Source organism: Papio anubis, chromosome 5 (genome assembly GCF_008728515.1).
Source record: "Papio anubis isolate 15944 chromosome 5, Panubis1.0, whole genome shotgun sequence".
Lineage (NCBI taxonomy): Eukaryota > Metazoa > Chordata > Mammalia > Primates > Cercopithecidae > Papio > Papio anubis.
This window is the reverse complement of record NC_044980.1, coordinates 54,217,343-54,230,842: the sequence shown is the minus strand read 5'-3', so window position 1 is coordinate 54,230,842 and position 13,500 is coordinate 54,217,343. Positions and strand designations below refer to the sequence as shown.

Here is a 13,500-nt window from a genome sequence, read left to right as displayed (position 1 = left end):
GTTTTTATTATGAAAGGATGTTCAATTTTGTCAAGCGCTTTTTCTGCATCTGTTGAAATGATCATATAGTTTTTGTCCTTTGTTCTGTTAATGTGATATATTACATGTATTGATTTGTGTGTGCTGAGTCATCCTTGTATCCCTAGGATGAATGCCACTTGATCATGATGAATCGTCTTTTTATTGTGTTTTTAAATTCAATTTGCTAGTACTTTGTTGAGGATTTTTGCATCTATGTTCATCAGAAACTTTGGCCTATAGTTTACTTTTTTTGTAGTGTCCTTCTCTGGCTTTGGTATCAGGGAAATGCTAGATTCGTAAAATGAGTTTGGAAGTATTGCCCCCCATCAAGTTTTTGAAAGAGTTTGAGGAAAATTGATACTAGTTCTTCTTTTAGAAAAATTTCTACTATCCTAGCAGTACAAGTTAGCTCGTTTATACTTGGGGCTCTGAGGAAATGTAATGGAGAAAGAGCTGAAATTGGGGTTCAGGTTTATAAATCTCAAGTTTTGGTTGAGCACTAAAGGAGAGGGAGTGAGACTAAATGATAAGAGGGTTAAAGTAATCACTGGATTGATTTTGGAGAAAGGAAGGAAAAATGGAATGGGCAATCTCAAAAGTGCTGAAGATTTGATGCCAATTTCAGTGAGCTGGAACATACAAACATAGAGGAAAAAGAAAGTGCAAGTATAAATTTGAATACACCTAAATGTGTGTGAATTATGGAAGAAACAACATCAAAAGAAAACAATGACAATGACATGGGCTACAGAAGAGTTAAGATTAATGATCCCTCATTATAGGGTGCCATTCAGACATAGGAGTTAAAAAAAAAGAAAGAGCAGAACCACACACTACAGCAGCTCCCCAGTTCCAAGCATACTGAAATAACAGAGGCCTGCCTTCACAGGAAGAGGATTAGTTCTACTGTGACCTGTTTATACAAAAACAATGTTGTGGGTAGCAAGATTACTAGAAATGACTTCTTGGATTATAAAGGACAATTATGGTAGCTTAGGCCACCAGCTTTCAGTAAATTCCATCTGGTACTTTACAAATTAGCTCATTATTCTGCTGTTCTTACGAATGTGTTAGTCTGCAAACATATCATTGTCACAAATTAGTCACCTAGTGTTTCTCTGAAAGTGATTTAATATAAGCACACCCACATCATAGGATGGAACAGTAAAATAGGTCCTTGCTTGATCCTCCAAACAGAATTCAGCATAAAGCACAATTAAATTTCCAAAGGTTTTTGGCACATACATCATCTTCTGATTTTCTAAGATGAAATGTGATTGTTGCCCTGGATATTGGCAATACATTATAATATTAGAAACCTCTTTGGTCTCCCCATGAACTCTAGAGATCCAAGCCTACTGAGAAATGATGGGTCCACAAATTGAACATAGCTTTTATTTGTTTTTATTTACATTTGTTATCGCAGGTGCTATCACAACTGTTGTTTCAATAATAGCAATTTCCATTTGAAAATTAACTTAAATATCTTATTTTAAAGTGTGTTTTGTAGCAGATGAGCTCACCCACCAGCTACTTGGAAAGAAGAAGAAAAGTGAGGAAACATAAGCTTCCTCTGCTGTCTAACTGGATTACCTACTGAGACATCCCCTTGTGTGGGTTATAATAAATATTTATGGTAAACTTCCTAAGATGCCTTTGGTTGCAAGTCTGGAGCCCCCAACTTAATGGCTTAGCAAAACCAAATGAGGAAAATATACTGTCTAATAACATGAACTTTCAAGGTAGGCTATTCCAGCGTTGGTTATTAAGAGGTTCAAACACATCACCCAGGTTCTCCTTTGCCATCTTAGCACTTTGTCATTTTGCTCAGACTTATTCTCCTTATTTACACATGATGGACAGTCATAGCCAGACACCAGGACCAAAGGCAGAAAATGCACCCTTTCGTGCCTGGGCAAGAACTTGTGAAGATATTTTTTTAAGAGAGAGAGAATTGAGTAGTGCTGTGAGTCCAACCCTACCCTTTCTTAAAGTGGGTTGCAGTTATCTAATTCACATCAAGCTCAAAGAGAGACCTGGCCTTCAGCCATTTGATGTCCTTCCCAAGAGAACCATCTGGGAAAGGCAGTTTGACTCCAAGAGCTAGAGTTTGTAGGGATGGAACCACTAGAAAACCAAGGCCTTGGTGGGGGCTGATTAATCAGCAGCACTTGGAAAACAGGGCTCTTGCTTGAGTTAAAGGAACTGCAGCCAGCGGACCCAGCAGGGATACCAATGATAAACCCACAAAAGTAACCATGAGACAAAGAGGCAGCTTTCAACATCTGCCAGGTCTCCAACATGTGATGCCATCTTATGATGGCACTAATTCAAGAAAACAAAACAAAACTCTTTTCTTCCTTTCCTTGCCTCTTTCTGTGCCTTCCAATCCCAGAGTAGTCAATACCAACAGCTAGCCAGTCTGGATAGCCAAGGAAGGGGAAGAACAACCCAGTCTCAATACCACCCACTTACTCCACTACATGCAGAGACTCTGCTGTGGGCCCAGCTGGGAGAGAGGAGAAGATGTAAGTTCAATCAAGTTTAGAGTTTTGGGTTACAATTTGAAATTGACATTCTAATTTCTGGACGGAGTCTGAGGTAATGGTTTAGCATGAATGCAAAGCTCTCTATTGCCTAACAGTACCCAGAAAAGTCATAAGATGTTCTCTATAAATAAAGCTTAAAGGGACAGTGCAAAAGTAAATAAAATGTGTTTTACATTTTGGGAGGCCAAGGTGGGCGGATCACCTGAGGTCAGGAGTTCAAGACCAGCCTGGCCAACATGGTGAAACCCCATCTCTACTAAAAATAAAAAATAAAAAATAAAAAATAAATAAAAATAGCTGGGTGTGGTGGTAGTGCCTGTAATCTCAGCTATTTGGGAGGCTAAGGCAGGAAAGTCACTCAAACCCGGGAGGCAGAGGTTGCAGTGAGCCAAGATTGCTCCATTGCACTCCAACCTGGGCAACAAGAGCTCAAAAAAAAAAGAAAGAAAGAAAAACGTTTTACATCTACTACATGTCCTCATTTTCATTTTCAACAAGTATGTTACGATACTGATATACATTTACAAATATTTTTAACTACCCTGACAATACCATATCATATTTGTATCTTTCTTGCATGCTTCCCCTTTCTTAGTCTAATATTTGAGGGGAAAATTATTTATGCCTCCCAGCAAATATGCTTCCGATCTTCAAAACATCTATGTTCCAGCAAATGGATCCCAAAAGAGAGGTGCATTCAAGGTGTGGAAAACAGCAGGTCACTGAGGGGAATGGGAAAGTTAGTATTTTTATTTTTTATGTTGTTAGAGATGGGGTCTTATTTTGTCACCCACTGCAGCCTTGAACTCCTGGGCTCAAAGTATCCTCTTGCCTCAGCCTCGCAAAGCACTGGTATTACATGTTTGAGCCACTGTACTGGCTGAAAATTAGTATTAATAGTAATGTCCTTCTGTCCCAGTCCACTGTTTCACTTTCCTTTTTCTTCATAGCTTCCTCCTTTGGACTCCCTTGGGCTGGGAGTTTAGCACTATCACCTGCACACTATACCTGCAGTCTATGAAGACAGGCAGTCAGGGATTTGGGGCTATCACAGTTGCTCCTCCCAGAACAAAAAATATTCAACCCTCCCACACACACAGTGGCAGCAGCCTCATCTCAAATGGACTGTGCCTCTTATCAGTGAGTAGTTATAGAAGACAGGGAGAAAGGTGCATTTATATTTTCATGAACTTTGTCCTGCTTCCTGTTGCACTTTCATTTTGAAAATGAGTTGGGGATTTCAAAAATCAATAAAACTTGCTGAGGATTCTGACATCAAAAACTAGGTCCAGTGTTGCCCACTTCCTGCTTTTTATTTTTGCTCTAGTCCCTATTTGATTGCTAATCTAAAGGGAAAGGGAGGGTCAGTGAGAAAAGAGAAGTCTTAAAAATGAATTTACTATTTGATCAGGTTTGCTACTGTATTTTGTGGAAAAATTTAAAGCTCTTTTGTGTCTTTATGTATTTTACAAATCTTAGAACTAAAAACTAAAAAGATAAAATCACATTATATTCCCCATTGAATTATTTCCCACATTTCAAATGTGCTTCCCAGAGAGAAGAGCTAGGCAATTCAGTTTCACAGTAATAGTTTTGTGTCTCATCAGTTTGGGAAATGTATTGTTTATGTTTTGCTTTTTTGAGTCTATTAAGTGATTTATATAGTCTATTGCGCTTTTTTTTTAGGAATGGAATATGCCAATTATAGAGAGAGGCAGGTGAGTTAAAAGTTTCAAGTGCTCAGCATTATAGATTCACCCTCAAGTGAGAATGTTAAAAACAGCAAGGAAGAGTATGTAAAATGCTAGGTGAATGAGAGGGCATCTGTCTGCAATGGGAAACTAGTATTTAATAACTAGCCTTGAATTTATTCAATACTTAAATACAAAGATTATTCTACTTAATTATACTATATGACTTTGAAACTATTAATCATTCTAAATTATTGGGTTCTAGTTTAATTAGAGTTTTATATTTTTAAGCTTTTAAATGATTGATTGAAAAAATTTATCTGAATATCCTTTTTTTTCCTAAAAAGGAATTCTGCCTTTTGAGTACTAAATTATTCTCTCTATAAATCTAAAAATATCACAGTATTTCTCTTTTTCCATAATCTCTCTCTTTCTCTCTCTCTCTCTTTCTCTGTCTCTCTCACCTCTCCTTGTCTGAAACAAACTGAATTTTAATGAAGAAAACTGTGAAAAGGGATTTGAGAAAATGAAAAGCTAATATTTTGAATGGAAGTGTAATAGATGTCAGTCAGAGAAAAAGAACAGTCTCCAGAACATCTAGATGTGGATGTAGATGTAGATACATTGTTAACGCCACTCTGTGCATTTTAATTTAAGCCCCCATGTAACCATTAATTCAATGTCAAGTTCATTCTTTGTGGCTATTCAATATTACAATATAGCATTAATTTTAGATGACTTTATTTCAGGAGGGAAGGAAATAATTTATGAATAGCAACATAAGGTTTCTTATATGATGACTCATCACAATTTTGATTGCAAAAAAAGGAAACTGACTCAGACTAGCTCCTGTAGGAAGGAGGGAACATAGTTACTATGAAGATACAGAAATTCACAGAAACAAGTGTAGCAGGGTCTATTGGATTAGGAAAACTGAAATTAAGGCAGCTACTCTCTTTGGGGCCATATAATCACCGATTTCATTTGTCTCTGTGTTTCTGCTGTTTCCTGCCTTCTCTCTGTAATTGCCACTCTCTCTTTAGTTATCAGTTTGCACTGAACCCAAAATGGTAACTTCAGCCCCTGAGTCTACAGGACATTTTGGTTCAACCCCACCTTGAACTGACTAGTGTCTCAATTTCACTTAGGATCTTTCATATTCCAAAGAGCAATGCTGCCCAGTAAATGAAGCAGATGCCAGTGAGTCAAGTTGTCATGCTTATTCCCATCACATTTTATAATGGTGAAGTGCAGAAAAGGCAAGGTCTTTAGAAGGAACTATAGGCAGACATAAGTAATCATGTTCGGTATAGAGACTGATTTATTAAATATTTATGATAATAAAATACTAAAAAAGTCAATGTCAAGATAATAAGGACTCAACTGAGTCCTTATTATGTACCAGATACTATTCTAGGCATTAGAGGATATACCAAGGACAAAACAGACCAGAAAACCCCAATACCCTTATATACCCTACTACATGCTAATGATAATCCTTAGTCATCTATTTCAAAAATAACTCAAAAATGGAGTGTCAATGTCTCTACATAGTAAATACAAGATGCTGAAATATATATATGTCTTCCTTGTGTGTTTCTTTTTTTTTGTATTTCCCATGTTGAACTTGCATAGTTTGCTAAATGAAATATTTTAATTTTTAATGTTTCATTTATGTGCCTGTGTATTATGTTAGATATACACAAATATATGTATTTGTAAATAACATAGTCATATTTGCTTTTATACCTAACTCTGTTAACTGTCAATGATGTGTAACTATATATGTGCACATGTTAGAAGTGGTTGATGGGGCCTTTGGATTTTAAATGGCATTTTACCTGCAGCCTCTGATGCAGCCTCTTCCAGCTTCCTAATAAAGTGACTGAAAACACTGCAAAAAAAAAATATATATATATATAATTTTTTAAAAGTACTAAAAACCAGTACTGGCAGAATATTAAAGAAGCATTAAATTAGATTGACAATATATATGGTAGACCACACATCGTATTCCATTCTAAAAGTAGGTAAAAATAATTTCTTAGTTTTACCTGGACCATACAATACATCTACTATGTCCTACTACTATAGTAGTATATGCAACAATATACTACTTAAGATTTTTTAAAAGAAATATACCAGCAGACCCAAAGGTGGATCAAAACTAAAGAGTTAAGAATAGAAACATCCAGAGGAATACCCTCTTGAGACTATCTACTGGTAAAAGTTCATCACAAGGGTTTTAAAGAGAATAATAACTTTTGTAAGCCCCATCTGACTGAACTGCCTTCCCCAGTAAACCTGTGAGAGTGGAGAGGTTTGAGTATTTTCATGGTAACTTCTTTACCATGTGCCATTTGGCAAATAAAAGAGTTCTTTCTCAGGCAGTACTTTTTACCAAATTCAGAGGTCAGTTAAATATTCTTACAACAACATAAAAATTGGTGGTAAATCCACTATTCCTGAAGGGGAGAAAGACTGGAAGGAAATATACTGACTTGTCTTTTGGGAGTGGAATTATGGATGACTTGATTCTTTCTTGTGTGTTTATTTTATTTTTGTATTTCCCATGTTGAACTTGCATGGTTTCCTAAATGAAATAATGTTTCCTCTTAAAAATGAAACTTTAAATGATATTGCATCTATTTAAAAGGAAACTATGTGATAAGTTACAGATTTTATAAAGATTGTCAAAATGTCTGTTAAACGTTCTTGAGAAAATTACGTCTTTGCTTCAAGCAGTTGTAAAGGAAATGGAATCCATTGACATTACTAATAGCAATTTTAGCATCCATAAATTTGAAATTGTATAAAAATTTTGCATATTCTGGGTATAAAATATTAATGCTTGTCATGTAACTTTGCAAAAACTTCATTTTTTAAAGCAATTTTAGGTTCACAGCAAAATTCACAGAAAGGTCCAGAGATATTCCATTTACTCCAACCTCCACACATGCATAGACACCCCATTAACAATATCCCCCCACTAAAGTGCATTTTTTACAACTGAACCTACATTGATACATCATTCACTAAAGCATATAGTTTACATTAGAATTTACTGTTAGTGTTGCACATTCTATGGGTTTGCACAAATGTATATTAACGTATACCTGCCATTTTTGTATCATATGGATAATTCCAACATCTCTGGAATGTCTGGTCCTGATACCTCTTCTGTCTCTTTAAACTGTGTTCTTTGCCTTTAACTGTGCATTGCAATTTTTTCTTCGTAGCTGGGCATGTACTGGATAAAAGGAACTCCTGTAAATAGGCCTTAAGTTATGTGGGTGGGCCAGGCGTGGTGGCTCATGCCTGTAATCCCAGGACTTTGAGAGGTGGAGGCAGGCGGATCACCTGAGGTCAGGAGTTTGAGACCAGCGTGGCCAATGTGGTGAAACCTCATCTCTACTAAAAACACAAAAATTAGCCGGGCTTGGTGACACACACCTGTAATCCTAGCTACTGGGGTAGCTGAGGCAGAAGAATTGCTTGAACCCGGGAGGCGGAGGTTACAGTAAGAACAAAACTCTGCCTCAAAAAAAAAAAAAAAAAAAAAAAGTTATGTGGGTGGTGGTAAGGTGGGCAGTGGAGGGGAAGCTTTCTATCATCCTATATTAAGTTTCAGTCTTTTGGTGAGCCTGGGCCTCTGGATTGTGAATCTCCTAAGTGTTCTTCAGGTTTTTTTTTTTTTTTTTTTTCTTATACCATAGGTGGGAGAGAATGGCTCAAGTGGGCTGGAATTGAGTATTTCCTTTCTCCCACATGGTAGGCTAGAGTGGGCTGGAGTTGGGCATTTTTCTTTCCCCAGGTCAGTGAGGCTCTCATATAACAAAACAAAATGGAACAAAAATCCCCAGCAGGTTAGGCTCTGATTAACCAGTTTCTCCTCAGGAAGAACCACGCTTCAGCAGATTTAAAAATGTTTACTTTTTCCCTCTCTTGCTGGAAGCATGAGAGAATCTTTTCTCCAATATTTACTGTGAGAACTTGGTAGCACTCCTGGAGATAAAACACACAGAATCGCGGGGACCTCCCTATTGTTGGGTTCCTCTGGAGTTTTTCAACTTTCAGACTTGCCTGCACCCAGCCTCTAATGATTTGTCAATTATAGTTCAGGTTTTTCTACCCCAGCACTGGTTCTCTTGGAGGTTTCTGCTCCAGTGTGTTGTGATTCTCCATATCCTACTGTCTGTCTCCACCAGTGGTTTGGGCAGAAGTTTGCCATGTGACCTCACTTCTCTCATGGATCTAAGAAGAGTTGATTTTTCAGTTTGTTCAACCTTTTTGTTGTTAGTACAGATTGGCAACTTCCAACCTCCTTATGTGAGGAACTGAAAACTGGATTATGTTACTTTTTTACTGGGAGGGTGAGCGACAGATCTGTCATCAAAGGTTTAATTAAATTATCAATCGGTAACAATCAATTAAATCACCAGTGAAAGAAAATCTATTTTGGATACATCTAATCAGGATAAATGAAAGAACAGCTATGCACTCTTACAACTTTCTTACTTTTTTTTTTTTTTTTGAGACAGAATTTCACTCTTGTTGCTCAGGCTGGAGTGGAATGCTACGATCTTGGTTCACTCCAACCTCTGCCTCTTGGGTTCTCTCCAAGCAAGACTCCTGTCTCAGCCTCCCAAATAGCTGGAATTACAGGCATGCACCACCACACCGAGCTAATTTTGTATTTTTAGCAGAAATCAGTTTTGATCATGTTGGTCAGGCTGGTCTTGAACTCCTGACCTCAGGTGATCCACCCACCTCGGCCTCCCAAAATGCTGAGATTACAGGCGTAAGCCCCTGTGCCTGGCCAACATTTCTCTTTGTGTTGCTCAAAATGACTTCATTCTTGGCCTAAACCATTCTTGGTATGGTTGGTCCAGCAACTATTATCTTGTTTAAAGGAAACTGGAGGTCAGGCTAAAATCTAGTTTTGCAGATACCCACACATTTGAACTGGAGTGAAATAAACATATGATAAGATCAGGATATTTGATCAGATGTTTCATCTAGGAAGTAGACATAGGTTTAACATTGATAGGATCCAGCTCTGAATGAATACTGCTTCCAGCACCAGCTACAGTGTTCATCTGGACATGGAAAACAAAAATAAATCAGCTATTCGTGTATATTTTTTAGACTTGGTATTGCTTTAGCTAATAATATTAGTAGACTATCTGAATCCTTGAATATATATTTGAATTTAACTATCCAGCTTTGAGTTTAGAGGTTAGATTTTTCAAGTGTCTATCTGCCAAATGTTAGAAACTTGGGTTTGATATTCCAATCTTTAGATGTTAACTATGAATGACTATTCTTCCATAATAAATACTAAATATATATTTTTCTTCATTGCTGTTTGAATTATGCAAATAACACATGAACATATTCACATTTAAAAGATTAATCTATTTAGAAATATGTACAATAAAAGGTGGAAATCCTTTTCTAATGCTTCCTTTTTGAATGCTTCCACTTGTACTACTTTATCTCAAGGGTAATCAGTTTGTCAATAGTTTGGTGTGTATCCTTCCAGTTCTTTACCTCTGCATTGATATAAATTTGTATATTAGCACAGACATATATTTAAATTGATAAATTTATACTCAAGATATTATTCTGCAAGTCAGAGAGTTTTTATTTTTAACTAGCATTATTTCAAATATTTTCCCAAGTCGTTTGTAGGAATCTATAATATTCCATAATATGAGAGACGGAAAGAGAGAGAAAGAGAAAGGGAGTATGTGTGTGTGTGTGTTTGTGTATAAGTGTTTTTTTTATGGGATCTTGCTTGTTGCCTAGGCTGGAGTGCAGTGGTGTGGTCTTGGCTTACTGCATCCTTGACCTCTTGGGTTCAAGCAGTCCTCCCACTTTGGCCTCCTGAGTAGCTAGGACTACAGGTGTGTGCTACCACACCTGGTTAATTTTTCAATTTTTTTCTAGAGATACGGTCTTGCTATGTTGCACAGACTGGTCTGGAACTCCTGGCCTCAAGCAATCCTCCAATCCTCCTGCCTCGGCCTCCCAAAGTGTTGGGATTACAGGTGTGAGTCACCATACCCAGCTGATAATATGAGTAGGTTTTGAAGTTGGGCTTTATTACATGAGAAATATTTTTGCTCCTTTGAATTTTCTAAACAAATATGATACAAAGCCTTTAGAAAAGCTTAAGATATAAATGAAATGCAATTCCATTTCAGAAGTAGTTTTGACATTACATTATTTGTATTTTTTATTTTTTTTCCATTTTGATTCAAGTGAATTGCAAAACAAATGATTGGTATTTTATTATATTTTACTAAGCAAATTTTAAAAGTGTATGCAAACAACATTTAAAGAACTCATCTTATTAAAAAGTATTTTTCTATAATTAAAATATTTAAAATTATAAGTTAAAATTATTAAAATTATAATAATCTAAGAGTTTGTATTACTTCCATACTATAGATAAGGAAATTGTGTCTCAAAGAGGTTGAATGAGTTGGTCAAAATTACACAAAAAGTAAAAGGCAGAACCTGAAAATAAGGGTTCACATCTTAGGACTCCAAGACAGTATACATGTTTGACTTTTTTGTCTTTAAACTTGCTGTGAACATTTTTCCACATTTGATTTTTAAGTATAAATATTAAGTGCCTTCTTTGTATTTTAGTATTAGGCATCCTAAGTCTTCTACTTACAAAAAAATATTAAAAGTGAAATTTAGCAAGCATTCTAAATATTCCAATTATGAAATATATTTCATATTATGAATTTTTTTCTGTAAAAGTATTCATCATTTAAGATTAGAAGATTTAAGCTTGAGGAATATGATCCAAAATGGTTTGTTACACTAATTGAATCATGAAAAGTCCCACAAAGCATTTTTGTTGGTTTTAGGTGATGAAACTAGGTGTTTAATGAATTTATCTTTTCTTTTCCAATTGGCGATTGTACCCTGGGTTATGAGAATATGTAGAAATTGAACAAAGTAGCTACTAGCAACTTGCTGAAACGTGATGCAGTTCCCTGACTCTCAGCAATTGAAACCGCGGCTTCATGAAAGGCTTCTCTTATTTCAGTTATAAATGTGCAGAACAGCATGCCTTCAGACTTTGCTAGAACTTGCCAGAAGTGGAAAGTCATGACTATCAACATGGTTATTAGTTAACATTGACTGAGTACCAACAATGTTTTTGGTGTCATAAATATAGAGAAGAAGACACTGTTTCTGTTCCTGGGGGATTGGCTTTCTATAAAAGTGGGATAGAGAATCTGGTCTTGAATGTTCTTTTCTTGCTGGGAGGTGGGGTTGAGGGCACAGTCACTTCCGGTCTCATTCTAATGGCACTCTCACCTCTTTATTGATGATATATGCAATAAAAAGAAAAAAATATGTAATTACACATACATACATACATGTGAAAAGCACATGTAAATTTTATTTTTTATCGGTAAAAAATATATATTTATGGGGGGAGCTTGAGGCAAGAAGTCACATCCTGCAAGATATCCAGGTGACTGTAGCTTCTACATCCTAGTGTATAACATATTTATACTATTATAAATAGTATATAGAATATGCTAAGAAAAGTACATAGATGTTTTTGTATGTGTAAATATATTTATATGAACCCAATATGTAGAATAGAGTGACCAAGTGTTTTGTTTTTGACATCTGAGGCACAAAAGTAATCCAGTCTCTTGAAAGAATGGGGACTTTCCAAACATATCTCAACAGATTGTTGGTATTCATATAAGATAAATAAGTCATCTTTTAGGTCTTTGTTGTTTGATGTCTAAATATATAGGAGTTTCAATTTTATTTCATCAAAGTCATTTAGGAGGCAAACATTGACATTAGCTATTGATTATACCAAAATGCGATGGTGACAAAACAATATACCTTAACATTTGGCATTGAAGTTCCTTTCTGAAAATGAAACTCAGGGAAAATCAGTGAAGTAACTCATCACACCCTCTGATAAGTACAAGTGACTAAAGAGTTTAGGAAACACCCAACCTCAGAAACTAGGGTGTGACTTTATTATGCTATGCTTATACTAGCATAAAGGTTTAACTTAATCATTCTATTATGCTCATTGTGAAGGAAGTTTGTAAGTTGAAGGCATTTTAAGAGTACGAAATATTGAAACTGATAATACAAAGATAAGAATTTGCGTAGAAACTATTCTGTATTTATACATTATGTTTTTGTAAATTTTTTTAAAGAGCCAGACTTTCTTTGTATATATAATCAAACTTTGAGATAAAACTAGTTAAAGCAGAAGAACTCTTGTTAAAACAGCACAAAGTACCTGGCTTCCTAGACCCAACACAAAGTACCTTGCCCCTGAGCTGACCTGATGCAACTTTGAAAAACCATAGGGTTCCCAGGAACTTAGTTTGAAAACCTTCACTCTTATGAGCATAACCCTATAACCATGAGAGGAAAGGGCTTTATTGGAAAAGGACATGGGACACTGACTAGTTTAATACTTCTGGCTCTGATTCTGGATGCATTAAGCAATCTTTCAATGAAAATGTTGAATTACAGTATTTTGGTTTACTCTGAGTTTGTAGTTTATCGATTAATTGAGTTTTTTCTTAAATCAGCCTCATATAAGGGTAGTTAATATAAATTCACTTACTCTTGTGCTTGCTGTGGGATTAAAATTTTTAAAAACCACAAAACAAAACAAGAAACCAGTCTTTGTTCTAGTAGAGCTGAGATTACACCATAGCTCTAGGGACTTCACTGAGGTTATGCCAATGTATGGTACCCTGCTAATAATTCGTACTCCTGTATTGATAAAATTAATGGGGCTGAGATTAGCCATAAAGATAATCTTTTATGATTACTCCTGATATTTCTTTTTAATTTTTTTAGAGACAGAGTCTGTGTTTCCCAGCCTGGTCTTGAACTGGGCTCAAGTTATCCTCCTGCCTCATCCTTGCAAGTAGTTAGGACTACAGGCATGAGCAACCAAAACTGGCTTCCTAGTATTTCTTAAAAGTTTCATGAAAGGATGATTATCTTTTAGTGTAACAAAATAGATTAGCATTACCCTAGCTCAACAACATTTTTTCATTTTTGACAACTTGTTTTTAAATTACAAACCTATTAGTTCTGCCTAACTGTTATTTCTTGAAGGCCATACATTTAGGAAGTATTAAATTTTTAAAGTATCAGCGTATAAATTAGTGGACATAACTCTTAAGACCCTCTTTCTAATATAAATGGAATAAAAT

The 13,500-nt window shown here is 35.8% G+C and overlaps 1 protein-coding gene across 9 annotated transcripts in view; it reads left to right on the top strand.

The window, feature by feature from the left end:
* Positions 1-13,500, top strand: part of PDE4D (phosphodiesterase 4D) — a 1,533,637-nt gene that overhangs the window by 901,513 nt on the left and 618,624 nt on the right. The window lies entirely within an intron of this gene.